Raw genomic sequence first — 16,870 nt, forward strand, 5'->3', positions numbered from 1 at the left:
GCTACCCAGTCCATGATGGCCTGGATCTTGGGTTGTAAGGGTTGTACCTGGCCTCCACCTACAAGGTGGCCCAAGTACACCACAGTGCCCTGCCCTATCTGGCATTTGGATGCCTTGAAAGTGAGACCTGCATTTTGCAGAGCCTCTAAAACTTTTCCAAGGTGGATCAGGTGATCCTGCCAGGTGGAGCTAAAGAGAGCAATATCATCAAGATAAGCTGCACTAAAGGACTCCAGCCCAGCCAGGACATGTTTCACCAGCCTCTGGAAAGTGGCAGGGGCATTCTTGAACCCAAAGGGCATCACAGTAAACTGATAATGGCCATCAGGGGTGGAGAATGCTGTCTTTTCTTTTGCTCCTTGGGCCATGCCAATCTGCCAGTACCCTGCAGTTAAGTCAAAGGTACTGAGGAATTGGGCAGCCCCTAATTTATCTATCAGCTCATCTGCTCTTGGGATAGGGTGAGCATCTGTCTTGGTGACAGAGTTGAGCCCTCTATAGTCCACACAGAACCTCATCTCTCTCGTTTCACCTTGTTGATGAGGTTTGGGGACCAGAACCACTGGGCTGGCCCAGGGGCTCTCAGAGGGTTCAATGACCCCTAACTCCAGCATCTTGCTGACCTCAGCTTTGATGCTTTCCTTAACTTGGTCTGACTGTCGATAGATTTTGTTTTCGACAGGTGCACTGTCACCAGTGTCCACATCATGGGTACACCAGTTTGTCAGACCAGGGGCCAGGGAAAAGAGGCTAGCATACTGTTGCAAGACTTGCTTGCAGTCAGTCTGTTGTTGGGCAGAGAGGGTGTCTGAGAAGATCACACCATCTACTGACCCATCTTTTGGGCTGTAGGAGAGGAGGTCAGGGAGAGGTTCACTCTCTGCTTCCTGTTCCTCATCAGTCACCATCAGCATGGTGATGTCAGCCCTGTCATTGTAGAGCTTAAGGCAGTTCACATGGATGACCCTTTTGGGTGTCCTGCTAGTGCCCAGGTCAACTAAAGAGGTGACCTCACTCTTTCTTTCTAGGATAGGGTAAGGGCCACTCCATTTATCTTGGAGAGCCATTGGTGCCACTGGCTCCAAAACCCACACCTGTTGCCCAGATTGAAATGCAACCAGTGCAGCCTTTTGGTCATACCAGTGCTTCTGGAGCTCCTGGCTGGCCTCAAGGTTCTTGGATGCTTTTTCCATGTACTCAGCCATTCTGGACCTTAGGCCAAGCACATAGTCCACTATGTCTTGTTTGGGCTCTTGAAGAGGCCTCTCCCAGCCCTCTTTTACAAGACAAAGTGGTCCCCTTACAGGATGACCAAACAGAAGTTCAAAGGGTGAGAAACCTACTCCCTTCTGTGGTACTTCCCTGTAAGCGAAAAGCAGGCATGGTAACAGGACATCCCATCTCCTTTTGAGTTTTTCAGGGAGACCCATGATCATACCTGTCAATGTCTTGTTGAATCTCTCAAAAGGCCATTGGTATGTGGGTGGTAGGGTGTAGTAAACTTGTACTGCACTCCACACTCCTTCCACATGTGTGTTAGGTAAGCAGACATGAAGTTGGAACCTCTGTCTGAAACCACCTCCTTAGGAAACCCTACCCTGGTGAAGACACCCAGGAGGGCATTGGCTACTGCAGGAGCTGTAGCAGTCCTAAGTGGAATTGCTTCAGGGTACCTAGTAGCATGATCCACTAGAATACATTTGTTCCCTGAGGCTGTGGGAGGTTCAAGTGGACCCACAATGTCTACTCCTACCCTTTCAAAGGGGACCCCCCACCACTGGTAGTGGGATGAGGGGGGCCTTTGGGTTGCCACCTGTCTTGACAGGTAACACAGGAGTTGACAAACTCCTTCACCTTTTGGTGCATCTGGGGCCAGTAAAAGTGACTCACTAGCCTTTCCCAAGTTTTGGATTGCCCCAGATGTCCAGCTAGGGGGATGTCATGAGCCAAAGTTAGGAGGAACTCCCTGTACTTCTGTGGCACTACCACCCTCCTGGTGGCTCCAGGAGTGGAGTTTCTTGCCTCAGCATACAGTAATCCCTCTTCCCAATAAGCTGTGTGGGTACCACTGACATCTCCCCTTGCTTCTGAAACAGCTTGCTGCCTCAGACTTTCAAGAGTGGGGCAGTCTCGCTGACCCTGGCACAGCTCTTCCCTTTAGGGTCCCACGGGCCCAAGAGTTCAACCTGGTAAGGGTCAAGCACCATGGACTCAGTTCCCTCAGGGGTATCCAAATCCTCTCCCTGTGGAGAGGGGTCCTGAATGTTTTGCTGTGTAGAAGCTGGTTCCCCAGTCTTCTTACCTTTTCTCTTGGTTGGTTGGGCCATTATTTCAGGCTCCAGACCTACTTTTTCACCCTTCCTCCTGGTCTGTGCTCTGGTTTGCACACACACCAATTCAGGGATGCCCAGCATGGCTCTTTAGTTCAACCTCAGCCCAGGCTGAGGTTTCCAGATAATTTCCCAGCAGACATGCAGCTGGCAACTTTGGAGAGACCGCTACCTGTTTCAGGCCAGTAACCCCCCCCCCCCCCCAACCTAATGTGACCATGGCCATGGGATGACTAGTGGTGACACTGTCAGCGTTGGTGACTGGGTAAGACTTCCCAATCAAGTATTGCTCAGGGGAAACCAGTGTGTCTTTCACCATAGTGACACTGGCACCTGTATCCCTCAGAGCTTCTACCCTAGTTCCATTCACCCAGGGGTACTGTAAGTATTTCTTTAAGTTGGGGGGCCACACAGCTACAGTGGCAAACTCCACTTCTCCCAAGGAGACTAGACTTGCTTCAGTGTAGTCCCAGATTTTCTCAGGGTACACCTCTGATCCCATTTGTATACTTGCTGCCCCAGGAGTAGCTGTACTGGGTGCCTTAGGGGCTTTGTTGTGGGGCAAGATTTGTCTACAGTTAGGTGTCCTGACCTCTTAGTTATTACACAAGGCCTTTAAGGGATCATAGTTCTTCCCCCTATAGGGTTGAGGCACATAGGGAGTAGTTTGGGTCCCACCCACCTGAACAGGTTTTTGGGGCCCTTTGGAAGACTCAGACTTTTCTTCCTGGGGATTCCCACCACCTTTCCCCTGGGGAGGTTTTGTGACCACTTTCGTTTGATCACCCCAAGTGGCTGTCCTTGTCACCCTAGTCTTGACCCAGTGGTCTGCCTTCTTTCCCAATTCTTGGGGAGAAATTAGACCTAGGTCTACCAAATGCTGATGCAACTTTTCATTTGTGCAGTTACTTAATATATGTTCCTTCATGAATAAATAGTACAATCCAGTAAAATCCTGCACACCATGTCCAGCTAACCAACCATCCAGTGTCTTCACTGAGAAGTCTACAAAATCAATCCAGGACTGGGTCTGGGTTTTGTGAGCCCCCCTGAATCTAATTCTATACTCCTCAGTGGTGACTCCAAATCCCTCAATCAGAGCTTTCTTCATGAGGTCATGGGATCCTGCTTCTGGCCCAGAGAGGGTAAGAATCCTATCTCTGCAGTTACCAGAGAACAGTTCCCACAGGAGTGCCCCCCAGAGAGGTCTCTTTACTTTTGTGATATCACAAGCCCTCTCAAAGGCTGTGAACCATTTGGTGATATCATCACCTCCCTCAAATTTAGGGACAATCCCTTTGGGGATTTTAAGGTCAGAAGTTTCCTCCCTATCCTTACCTTTATTATTGCTGCCACCATTGAAGGGGGCTAAACCCATCTCTCTCCTTTCTTTTTCTAGAGCCAGGAGCATGGACTCTAGCTCTAATCTTCTGGCCAGCCTCATAAGGCTGTCCTCTTCACTGGTGGGTCCCCCAGTGATCTCTCTGGTACCAGAGTCACCTGTGTGATCTCTAGGTGCCCTGATGCTAATTCTTGGATTGAAGGGTATGGGTGCCCTCTCCTCCCTAGGGGATAGTATGGGGGGGGGGGTTATTGTCAACCTCCTCTGCTTCCCCTTCCTCATCTGACTGGCCATCACCATGTTCAGATGGGTGGTCCTTAGCATACTCAGCCAAGAGCTCCTGGAGCCCTAGTTTGGTTGGATGCAGGCCCATTGGTAAATTTTTAAGTTTGCATAGGGACCTCAATTCCTTGAAAGACAAGTGTAAGTAAGGTGTGAGGTTGAGCTCCTCCACCAGGTCCATGTTATTATTGTCACTAACATCTGGGTTTGTTTGAGTTATTCTAACATGACAGTTCTAATCCTCTACCCTGACTATAGTGACTTATTTTTCTAAAATTCTAATGGGACTTAAGCAAGGCCCTAGCAAGACTTTTAGTAATTTTGGAAAAGACCAATCAGAATTCTAAAGGCAATTTTAAGAGTTCTGTCGTGTGATCAGATGGTAACCAAGTAGTCCAACAAATGCAAGTTTGTATCCCACCGCTGATCCACCAATGAGAGAAAGTGGCTCTGTAGATACTATTCCCTAATAGGTACAGGGTGTACAGAGTCCACAGTCCCCAAGGGTTTGACAGAGCCTAAAGTTAGATATAACCTTACTCTCTGAAGTGGTAGCCTGGTCGAGCAGTAAGGCAGTATCAGAGGACAGTGTAAAGCATTTGTTGTACACACTCAGTCAGCAAATGGTCTCACACACTCAATAACTGAACTCTAGGCCAATGGTTTATATATAAAAAATATATGCTTGTTTTATTTTAGAACCAACACTTGGCATTAAAATATACTTTCTCAGAATGAGATGCTTTATATAAATACTTTTGCAATATGCAATTGACTTTTGTAAACAGTTACAAGTGGTTGCAATAGGCAACACTATTTTAAACACAACAATGCATTGAGCTCAATGGAAATTTCAAGTTATTTGCAATCGATTACTTTTAGGGTTACTTTTGGAATTCCAGGACTGCATCCTAGATTCAGTCCTGGGTCAGTACTTAGAATCAAGTGATGAGAGTCGACTTAATTACTGTGATGATTTTTAAACAATATTTAGCTATTTTAAAAGTTGACACAGAAAATATTTCATAGAAAACAGTCAATGATTCCCTATGGAAGAAAATTCAAGTTGCAGGTACAGTATGTTTTCGTTACTTTTGTAATCCAGTACTGGGTACCTAGACTCAGTACTGGGACCTTTATCCAAAACAGGTAAGTAATTACGTTTTCAGATATTATGCGATTTTTAAAGAATATTTAAAGATTGCAGAAATTGACACTTAGAAGAAATTTCACAGAAAAAGTCAATGATTTCCTATGGAAGAAAATTGGGTTACTGGTAAGTACAGTTGTAAGTATTTTTCAGAGTCAGTGCTGGGCACCAAGATCCAGCACTGGGAGCTCACCTAAAAGCAGGTGAGTATTTTCGTTTTCGTTACTCGGCTGATTTTTGGTGAATATTTTAAGATTTGAAAAGTCCACACTTAGAAGAAATTTCAGGAAAAAGCCAGTCAATGCTACCCTATGAAGAAAATAGAGTTATCGGTTTAAAGGTAAGTACTCGACTGGCAGAGTTGAGGTTCTGGGCATAGATTCAGGGGTCCCCCAGGGTCAGGTAGGTACAGTTGGTTCACCCTCAGCGACTCTAGGGCGGCCGGGTGCAGAGAGAGTTAGGCCCAATGTTATCCTATGAGGGATAGGGGGGCCTTGGTTGGTGGCTGCTGACTAGCAAGCCACGCGGCTGTGGGAGCTGGGCTCCTGGTCACATACTCAGGGCAAGTGGGGAAGTAGGTAGGTGTAGAGGTTGCACTGTCAGGGCTACTCGGGCGGCTGGGTGCAGGGTGCTTTTGAGCCCTCGGGCGCTCAATTGATTTCAATGGGAAATCTCCGGTTTAGAAAAAGACTGCAAGCTCGGGGACGAGGATTCTTCAGGTGCCACCACCACTTCGAGAGGTAAGTTGGGTAGTTGGAGGATAGGTAGGTACACCGGGATTGGGCACAGGGGGCCGCGGGGCACCGCTTGCAGGGGTGCCTTTTGGTGTCGGGAAATCTTACCCTCTGTTGATCGCGGTAGGGGGGCACCTTGTTCTGAGGCTGCAGGCTTCTTCAGGAGGGTCGAGGGAGGTCCTTGGGTGCCGGACTCAGGGTCACAGTCGCCGTGGGGTCGTCCTCGTGGTCTTTGTTCACTCCGGCACTGGCCAGGCTTGGCTGGTGCAGAGTGTGCTGGGTTCGCGGTTCCGGGCAGCTGCCAGGGATTAGAAGTAGGTTTTGAGTAGAGCCTCTACTCATGGGAGTCCCAGGGGCTTAGAGCCAAAAGGTAGCCAGGTCCTCCGGGGTTTGTGAAGTTGCTGGCCACAAGAGATGCCGGGTTGGAGCAGGAGCAGGTTCAAGGGTTGACAGGCCGGTAGGGCTGGGGCCAAAGCAGTTGGTGTCTTCCTCTTCTTAGCAGCTGCAGGGCAGGTCTTCTTTCTTCTTGCTCTTCTTTGTATTTCGGAATCTGGAATCTGGGGGAGGAAGGTTCAGGGTGCCCCTAAATACTAGATTTAGGGGCGTTACAGGTAGGTGAACGGCAGGGACCAATGGGTCCCTGTCCTGGGGTGGTTACACCCCCTATCCTGCCTCTCTCCTGTGGGAGGGGGGCAGTAGCCTAGTCCTGATAGGGTAGGGCTCCCCATCTTCAAGATGGCGAGAGCCCGGAGATGTGCTTCACCTCGCCTCCCCCACCTGAGGGGTGGGGTTGGCAGGCTGGCACATCCCCTGTCCTTATTTGGGGTTTCCGGCCAAGCTTCCCGCCTGAGTGGGGGGTTGCAGTGGCCTGGGGAAGCTCACAGAGGCGGCATGCCTTTGAAGCTTCCCCCTGCCCATCCTGGGGGAGGAGATTTAGCACCTCGCCCAGGATGTGCATTGTTGCAGGCCCAGGAGAGCAGGGGCTCTCCCACCCAGGGGTCCAGCAACATGTCTGCTGTGTGGCAGCCTAGGCAGTCTCAGAGCAGACGTGGATTGTAGGTTAGGTTTAAGGGGGCATCTCTAAGATGCCCTCCGGGGTGCTTGGTACATTAAATCCCACACTGGCATCAGTGTGGGTTTAATGTGCTGAGAAGTTTGATACCAAACTTCTCAGTCTTCAGTGTTGCCATTATGGTGCTGTGGAGTTCGTGTTTGACGAGCTCTCAGCACCATGTACTCTTAAATGGCAGCACTGTACTTACAGTGCCCAGGAATGGACCTGGGTACTGTAGAGGCACAGGGCTCCTGCTCCTGTGCCCACACCATTGGCATAAGGCACCCAGCTAGAGGGGTGGCTGATGTATGCCATGGCAGTGTAGGTGATGGGCATGGCACACAGGGATGTGTGCCATGTCGACTTTGTTTTGTCTTGCACCCAGACACCCAGCCTGCAAAGGAAGTGTGTGTGTGTAAGGGCACAGGGACTCTAAGGGTGGCACAATGAGTGCTGCAGCCCTTAGAGGCCTTCCCTGGTCACAAGGCCCTGGGCACCTAGGGTACCATTTACCAGGGGCTGACATGTGGCCAGGGTTTGCCAATTAGGGTTTTATGTGTTTTAGGGAAGGAACATAGGCCCTGGGCACCTGATTGGCAGGAGACCAGGGCACACTCAGTCAAAGTACATTCAGCAATTCAGCAAAAAGTGGGGGCATACCATGCAAGAAAGACGTCACTTTCTCACAAACCCCACTTACCTGCTAAGTGAATTTCCTCCCGTAGGTTAACATTGGTGATTTGATTAGAAAAACGTTTCCAAGTGTCAACTTTTAAAATACCAAAATATTGCTTAAATATCACAACAGTAACTAAAACGCATTTACTCACTTGTTTCCAAGAACTGTCCCAGGACTGAATCTAGGATGCAGTCCTGGAATTCCAAAAGTAACCCTAAAAGTAATCTATTGCAAATAACTTGAAATTTCCATTGAGCTCAATGCATTGTTGTGTTTAAAATAGTGTTGCCTATTGCAACCACTTGTAACTGTTTACAAAAGTCAATTGCATATTGCAAAAGTATTTAACTAAAGCATCTCATTCTGAGAAAGTATATTTTGATACCTATTGTTGGTTCTAAAATAAAACAACCATATATTTTTACATACAAACCATTGGCCTAGAGTTCAGTTCTTGAGTGTGTGAGACCATTTGCTGATTGAGTGTGTACAACCAATGCTTTACACTGTCCTCTGATACTGCCTTATTGCTCGACTGAGCTACCACTTTAGAGAGTAAGGTTATATCTAACTTTAGCCTCTGCCAAACCTCTGGGGACTGTGGACTCTGTGCACACTGTACCTATTTGGGTGCAGTATATACAGAGCCACTTTCCTACATCTGCTCATGCAGATATGTCCTCACCTGTAATATAATGCACCCTGCCTTAGGGCTACAAGGCCTGCTGTAGGAGTGACTTACATATATTGCAAGCAGTGTCTGTTAGTATGGCACACAAGGTGTGTGCCATTTAGTGTTTTCACATTTGTCTGCACCATTTCACACAGCCTACAATGGCAGTCTGCATGAGTTTGGTGGTGGGTCCCTTAGGGTGGCACAGTACATGCTGCAGCGATCTTTAGTACCCATGCCCTAGGTACCAGAGGTACCATTTACTAGGGTCTTACAGACGTGCTAAAAGTCTTGCCAACTGGTGAACAATTGAGCAGTTACCTTGTTTTAGGGAAACATCAATGGGAACCTGGTTAGCAGGAACCCAGTGTACTTCAGTCAAAATTGCATCAAATATCAGGCAAAAAACGGGGGTGACCATGTAAAAAAAGGCACACTTTCCTACACCGAATCTGGTGTTGGCGAGAGGTGCCACTGGCGTCATCCCCAACCCTGGAGTCATAAGGGCCTGAAGGCAGGATGGCCTTATGGATCCCTGAAAGAACTCCATAGGGCCCAAAGGTGACCAGAGGGGACATCAGCCTACCTGAAAAGCTCAATTTTGGCATTAAAGAACTGGGCTGATTGGTTTCAGGCATCAGGAACTCCGGGTAAGAAGGTGTTGGAGCTGGTGCCAAGAATGGAACTGTCAGCAGCCAGGAACCGAAACAGTGACATGTGCCGTAGAGTGTGGCAAAGTCTGTGCAGGTTCCTTGAGCAGAATCGTATCCACAAAATCTGGCTTTGAGGAGAACTCGGCTTGAGGTGGAAGTTGTCGAGGTGATCCACCTTTTGATTTGGACTGTCCTTGTGCAGGTCAGAGAATCACATTTGTCCTTTGTAGGGAAGACATGATTTAAAGCTTGATTTTAAAGGCAGAAACATTTTCCCTTACACAAAACGTAGAAAACGTTGAAGAATTGTTTTTTTTTAAAGAAAACTGGAGGAGCTCCAGGTCCATATCAAAGGGTATGGGGAAAAAAATAAATAGCATTGGCATGGTGGAATGGGCGCTATATGGCTCTAGTGATGTCACTGTGGCATAATTTCCAACAATGAGATAGAGCAGCACCTCCTGGCAGTGTGCGAAAGCTATGGAAAAGCTTGTGGATCCAGTATTGCTCTTGGGAACATTCAAATGGAGAGTAATCTGTAAGTAGAAGTATCCGTCAGAAAAAGATATGCAAAATTGCAAAGAAGCAACACCACCATACCGCCTTTGTATTGTCAGCCTTTCATAAAAATTTAATTAAATTACATCAGTCAAAGACAATAACACATTATCTGCAAAATATGCATCACATAGAAGAGTACTTGTGCGGCCTCGATTTGCGCCGCCAACGTCAATGGCTGACCCGACTCTGAAGGTTAAACGAAGGGCTGTGCACCGGCATCGCCTCACATCCCACCACCCTGGGGCTAGAAAGCGTGCCAGAGGGGAATAAAGGACCAAAGACTTTATGCAGGGAAATGTAATATTACCGCACTTGGATTAGTGTCGCTCCGGCTACAGGATATTTAGGGAGGCCGGAGGTAGACCCGGGAGAACGCTCTATAACCAAAAGTTGGGATACAGAGCCAGAAACAAGCCTATGTTTCGACCGTTGGGAGCTTCACAGCCTTCCTTGACGTCGATGGAGATGGCCCCTGACCCGAATGACTCCTCAATCAATTTCTGGACTTAGACGATGACTGATGACGACGCGCTGCCAGAAGTTTAATTTGACGTGCTCTCAACGTCCTCGGCCGAAGACGCTGACAGGAACCACACTCCCCTGAGTCTTGGTGTTCTCCTAGGAACCACAAACAGATGGTATGGGGATCTGTGACCGACATCTGACTGTCACAAGATTCACAGGGTTTAAACCCTGAAGCCATCGCAAAAAGCACACTTTCTCACACAAAATGTGGAGATGGGCCGAGGAACGGCCCCCTAACCGCTCCAGATCCACGTTGCAAGCCTGGAAAAGAACGAACTGACGTCATGACGTCGGCGAGGGGGTTTTCACAGCCATTTAAACTACCAGTAATTATAATTAATTTTGCAATTCTACTCTAATGCAATACCACTGCTTCACATGTAGTTCACATGTTATTCAATTTTCTTGTAAGTTAAAATCATGTTTCAGGCAAACTTTTAATTCAGCATAAATCCTCACCAACATGCATCCTTCCAGCTACAAACTGGGCTTTCAATCAAGAGATTTACAGGAGTCATATCTATCAAATTAAGACGAAATTCAGTTAGTGTCTTTATCCTCCTGTGGATCAAAAACGGTTAATCGATCATTATCTCTTAATTAGCTCGTTATTATTCACAATGAGTTACCACTTTGTGTTCTCTACTTGGCCTACAGAATTTCAGCATCTTAACATTAAAACATTCCGTTGCGTAGATTGTTATTTGTAAACATTTCACATAGGCATTCCAAGGAATCTCTTCCCATTTTTTTTTTTTGGTAACCAATTTTATTGAGTTCTAGTGAGAGGAAAAATACAGCACTGGTCAAATAATCTCAGTCACATTTAGCGGTGTACAATACACACTGTGGTCTGCGCCAATACAAAATATCTCGCACAATTATAAAATACCACTACATAACCTGACCCAACCATTTGCCCCACACCCGATCATGCTTGGCTGGACATCCTCTGGCTTTGTACAGTGGCTTATCTTGTGCTGCGCACCAATCTACGCACTTGCGCCATTTGACTACACTAGGTGGGGTTGGGTTTTTCCATGCGGCGGCCATGTCCCATTTGGCCACCAGGATGGCAGTACCCAAAAAGAGCTTGTCAGCCCGGGACCTCTCTAAGCGGTCCATAACTCCCAGGAGCAAGTTCAGGGGACTACGTCAATATCTGTCAGCTCGGATATCAATGTCTCCCAGTACGGGGTGAGGGTATATCCATACCATTTGAAAGAAGTCTGCCGGTTCTGACCTACAGCGCGTGCAGGACGGGGCGGCCAGTAGACCCACCCGGTTGAGGCGACTTGGAGTGAGGTATGCACAGTGGAGATAGTACAGTTGGGCCATACAGAGCCTGGCTGAAATGGTGATGATTTTAGAAGCCATCAGGGCATCTCGCCCTCCAACGGGCCCAACCATGCCTCCCATCCTTGTCTAAGAGGGTCAAGTGTGATTGGACTGTTGTTGGTTAGTGACCAGTAGATCCTCGATACCCCACCTTCCCCAGATTACCCATCATGATTTGGGCCTCCAGAGGACTGAATTCTAGAAGAGAAGTACCTGCGGGTGCGTGCGAGGTGAGAGTGTGGCGAAGCTGTAGGTACTTGTGAAATTGGGACAGGTGAAGGGAGTACATGGTCTGCAGGTCCTGGAAAGAATGTATATGGTTCCCCTTCCATACATCCCCCAACTGTGATATACTAATGAGATCCCACTTCCAATGCCCCTACCTCCCTAAGCCTAGCACCATGCCAGAGGTGTGTCTGCTGTGTGAGTTTGGTGTCCCAACTTGAGTGGTGCAAGGCGGAGTGCCAGGCCAGTGAGACCACCCGAGTCACCGTGGGTAGTGCCGTAGGTATCCGGTCGCCGTTTAGCATCACCTGGATCCGGGACAGGCCCAGACCCTCCAACTCAACCCGGTAGGCCGGATCGGACCATCCACCTCTGAACCAGTCGTGCAAGATTAATAGACAAGTTGCCAGGTAGTACCAGTAGAGATTGTTCATGCCCATGCCTCAGTCAAAGGGCAGTATTTGGCAGTGGGCAAGGACCATTCGAGGCCTCGAGTTTCCCCAAAGGAACGCTGTGGCAAGGCTGTCCAGCTCCTTGAACCAACTTCGCGGGAGATGAAACGGGGTGTTTTGGATGATATATAGGAAGCGGGGGAGAATCATCTATTTAAACAGGGCAATTCTTCCCATGGGGTTGAGCGGGAGAGTCTGCCAGCTGCGGAGGTCCTCCTTGGTTTTCCTAACTAGTGGGGTGATGTTGAGTGACAACGCCAAATCTGGGAGCAGCGCGACCCAAATACCCAGGTACTTAAATGACTGAAGTCATATGGGGATGGTTGATTGCCAGTCAATGCACTCTCTCGCTATGTGAAGGGGCACTAAGGTTGAATTGGCAGAGTTCAGGTGCAGGCCTGATACCCGCTCTAAGGTGCAGAGGATTTGGAGGCATCTGGGTCCTGACCATGCCGGGTCAGCTAGGAAGAGCAGGACATCGTCCGCGTAAAGAGCAATCCTCATGCGAGCCTGTCCATTTCCATCCCTGGATTTGTTCGTTGGCCCGAATGAGACATGCCAGTGGCTCCATCGCCAAGGCGACGAGGAGGGGTGATAGGGGACACCCTTGCCTCGTTCCTCTTCTTATAGGAAATGTATCCGAGAGGACTCCACTGATAAGCACCCGCACCATGGGTCCGAAGAAAAGAGCTCAGACCAAGTGATGGCCCAGGCCTGCTGCGCTTAGCACCTCTCCCAGGTATAGTCAATGGTCCGTATCGAAGGCTTTTTCAAAGTCAATAAGCAGGAGTGCTAAGTACGGGGAGAGTAGGTGTCGATGTGCCAGGGTTAGGTGGAGGCGCCGTAGGCAATGTCTTCTACTGCGCGAAGGCATGAAGCCGCACTGGTGTTGGTGAATGAGTTTGCCAAGGACTGGTCTTAGTCGTTGAGCTAGGATTGTAGCATATATTTTAGTTTCTGTATTTATTAGAGAAAAGGACAATAGTCCGAACAGGAAGGTGAAGGGGGCTGCGTTTTGGGAATGACAACCAAAGTTGCTACGTCTGTTTCGGGTGGTAATGTCCCCGTCTCTGCTACTTTGACATAGAGGTTATGGAGGTGGGGTATTAGTATGTCTCGATATGAGGCGTAATACTCTTGTGGGAAGCCGTCTGGCACGGGCGTCTTCCCTGCGGCTACAACGGAGATGACCTCTCCTATTTTCTCCAGTGTGATGGGAAGGTCTAGACTGGCCGCTTCTCGTTTGAGGAGCCGGAGGAGTTGGATCGTCCCCAACCCAGACAGCGCAGGGGCCGGGGTTTTGGACCGGACTGTTGAGTAAAGCCAGGAGTAGTAGTCGGCGAAGGCTGGGCTATGGAGGTGGGCGTACGGTGGATGACACCTGATAGGTCTTGGATCTCGGGGACTATACGGTTCGCCAGGGAGTACAATGTCAACCTATGGAGTATCCTTCCATTTTTGTCTCCCCAAACATATATGCCTGCAACTGAGGAACTCCATAGCAGTTTCGCTGAATCCAGCAGGAGTTGCTTGATTTCGTCTCTCAGTAACGCAAGCTGTCTCTCCTCCCTTTCGCCCACAGCTTGTGGGTGAGGCCCGCTCCAAGCAGGCCGCTTGAGCTTCGAGGAGGGTGAGCCGGCTGTCTTGTGCCTGTCGCTTGACCTTAAGCTTCCCCCTGGCGAAGCCGCAGATGGTGGCCTTCCCGGCCTCCCAGAGAGTGCCCACGGATGGGACTGTGTGTTGATTAGTGAGGAACATCTCTTCACATTTAAAGTCTCAGAGCACCATATTCTGGAGCATATCTAATTTACAAATTGCATCCTTTCTTAGTTAAGTCTCTAATAAGTGAAGTCAGGGAGAAAAAGAAATACAGCAAAAATATTCCTCCTTAGTCAAAAATGAAGAAAAACAGATTGGGATGTCAAACAATAATAATCCCTTCTCATCATTTATTCCCCAGGGACAAATCGAAATTAGAATGTACACCCATGTTGCCTTTCACTATCTGTGTAATCATTTCGAATTACCTCTTCTAATGCCTGGATTAATGGAATCTATGGCGCATAATGGATGGCAATCACATTTTCAACTATTTCAACAAAATATAGGGATGAAGCTTATTTTACATCTTGGTTGCTAATTGCTCTAATAGGCTCCAAAATACCTAGCCTTCATAATGTTAGGGACCTATATGAAGAATACCTTGTAACATGTGTGAGTTGACCTGTGTGTACCTGGAATGGTGAGTGATAGAATCCATTAGATCCCAAATGTGCTGAAATACACTGAACCCCACTTGTATGTGATGGAAAACATGATGGCCCACTTTCTGCTTGGCTGGCAATGTCCATACAGGACACTTCCGCCTGCACAGAGACAAACTCTATCCTCTTCCCAGAATCAAGTGTACCTGGTTGGTGGAGGAGTGCACCACCAGACTGGAACCTTTGTTTAATTGCAGGTTTTCCCTGGCCCCTCTATTTCTTGTATTGTGGTCACCTCACAGTAGCACTTCACATGTCCAAACTGGTTTCAGAGTGAACAGCATGGCAAGGAATCTTGAAAATATAGCTCAAAGTGTTAGGGATAAAGGCTCCCTTAAGACTGGAGGGGGACTGGGTCTTTTAATTGCTGTGTTGTAGCCTGACATGAGAAAAAGGAAGGCGTACTGCTTGCACAAGGAGCAGGAGTACACCTGGTAGGAGGTGTGACCTGAATCCAAGGGTAGACGAGAAGCACCACTGAGAGGAGAACTCAAGGTACCACAAGGCCTCCTCAGCTCAGCATCTCAGGATAACTTATAGAGAAGTGCAGGTCACAGAGCGGTTCCACAAGTCGAAAATGGTGACCCTGCCTGGTCATGATATACCATATGCCTAATGGTTGGCTTTATATCCCTCCTATGTTGATCCAGTGAGACAATGAAAGTGTGTGTCTTCATCTCCAGGTGTGCAGCCCATTCAAGTCGCCTGAATCCAGAAACATTTGAAAGAAAAGTTACTTGACTGTAATTACAGCTTTCCATGGGCACCCTCGTTTATGCCATAAGCACTGAATTGTCCAGCCTGCGTGTGGGATTATTAGGAGCTTTCCAAATTATCTACATATATAAACATATTATATAATGGAAGCCTGCATTATCAGTGTAGGAACACTCTAATATTCTTATAGTCAGGTTGTGACATCTCTAGTCACCTGTAATAAAACACAGACATAGTTGTGATGCCAATATTGCTGCTGCCAGAGCAACCATGTAAGATTTAAGGTAGATCACTGAGCATCACTGCAGCTGCAGTCAAACAAAGTAAACAAGAACCTGTTTTCATTCTTATGACCATCTGTTTCTAAAATGAACACTGATAGAAGAAAGGAGAGATGTATGGCAATGTGCTATTTTTTGGCACATAGTTCTTTACAGGAGAGAAATAAATTCTGCATTTTATTGCTCATTTTGAGTTAAAGCTTCTTTTTTAATCTGATTACACTGAGCTGATTCTAAGATACTTTTGCAAAAAATGTATATCTGATGTCTCGTGTGCCTTATTTAGCAACAAAGATTTTGTTTGTATTCTACATGCCTGAAACCATATCTCTTTTTTATATGAAGGAGCAAGACCCCAAGGACTCAAGAGTTTCTGGGAAAAGTGATTAAATCACCGTGTGATATAAGGAATAAAATACCCTCTGCTGTACTTTAAAAGTTAATTGCAAGTCACCTTGGAGTTCCATGACTTTACGGCATTAAACCAAATTTGGCAGAAAGCTAGAGCTTGGTTAAAAAAGCGTGCTTTTTGTGATTTGGTGTAAATCCGTCAAGTACTTTTTGAGAAATTAATGTTTAAAAAATTTGTATTTTAGGACTGTTGTGCTGAAATTCAAAGAAAATGTAGGCCTTTTCATTGGGAGGAGGCTTTATGAGAGCGAGTGCTCCGATTGGCTCCCAAAACATGTAAAGAATTCCTGCAGCAGCCATTACAGGACTACAAAATAAAAAATAAATGTACCCACCTTGGTTGTCACATCTTTGCCAGGAGTACAAGTTTGTCTATGTGGATGTGAACCTTTTGGAAGCACAAGAAATATTGTGAGCAGCAGTCCTTAGCCTTGGAGAGGCTCTGAAATGACAAACGAACAGGAAATCTCACTGAACATGATCAATGCAGGTGTTGTAGAGTCTTCAAACTATGATTATTTGTGATGGGATTCTCAACCATTGCCATTTGGGGTTTCTGAATGGTGCGGTGTTTCGGATGTGTATAGATGACAGCTTCTAATTTTCTTAGAATCACATCTTTAGAAGATATAATCGCAGGGGTGGCACTGTTCCTTCTTCTGAAGAGTGAGATAAGACAGAGTTCAGGGACTGACAAAGGGTAAATCTAGGCACTCCTCTGAAGTGTTTGACTGAGGTTTTGTAGCACCATGTGATGCAAGTAAGCTTTAGGCAACCAACTATCTAGGTAAGGGCAGATGGATTGATTCTGAATGAAGGTACTTTGAGCTGGTAGTGATTTTTCTAACTAACCTTAATCTTAGAAATAATCTGTGTTTTCAGAAAAAAAGAAGATGAAAGTATGTATCTTGTAGCTCTACAGAGCACATCCATCTTTATGTAGATGAGAGAAAATCTAGTAAAGTGTAAAGACAAAATTTTGCTCTTTTACCAAGTTTTTTTCCAACTCTGAGAACCTGGACATTTTTCTTAATGATGTAGCAGGAGTATATACCCTTGTTCCTTAAATATACTGTAACTAACCCTACCATATTGTTCTGTGACAGAAATTCCATCTCAAGGAAGACTAGCCCAGAAGAACGGGTCTCCAACTGCCACCCTGTTTGAAGCAAGCATGGGTATGCGATTCTGTAAAAATT

At 47.1% G+C, this 16,870-nt stretch overlaps 1 protein-coding gene across 5 annotated transcripts in view; it reads right to left on the reverse strand.

Annotated features, from left to right (window-relative positions):
- LOC146797866 (RNA-binding protein 6-like) overlaps positions 1-16,870 on the reverse strand; it is a 1,129,330-nt gene that overhangs the window by 245,818 nt on the left and 866,642 nt on the right. The window lies entirely within an intron of this gene.

This window comes from Triturus cristatus, chromosome 9, assembly GCF_964204655.1.
Source record: "Triturus cristatus chromosome 9, aTriCri1.1, whole genome shotgun sequence".
NCBI classification, from domain to species: Eukaryota; Metazoa; Chordata; class Amphibia; order Caudata; family Salamandridae; genus Triturus; species Triturus cristatus.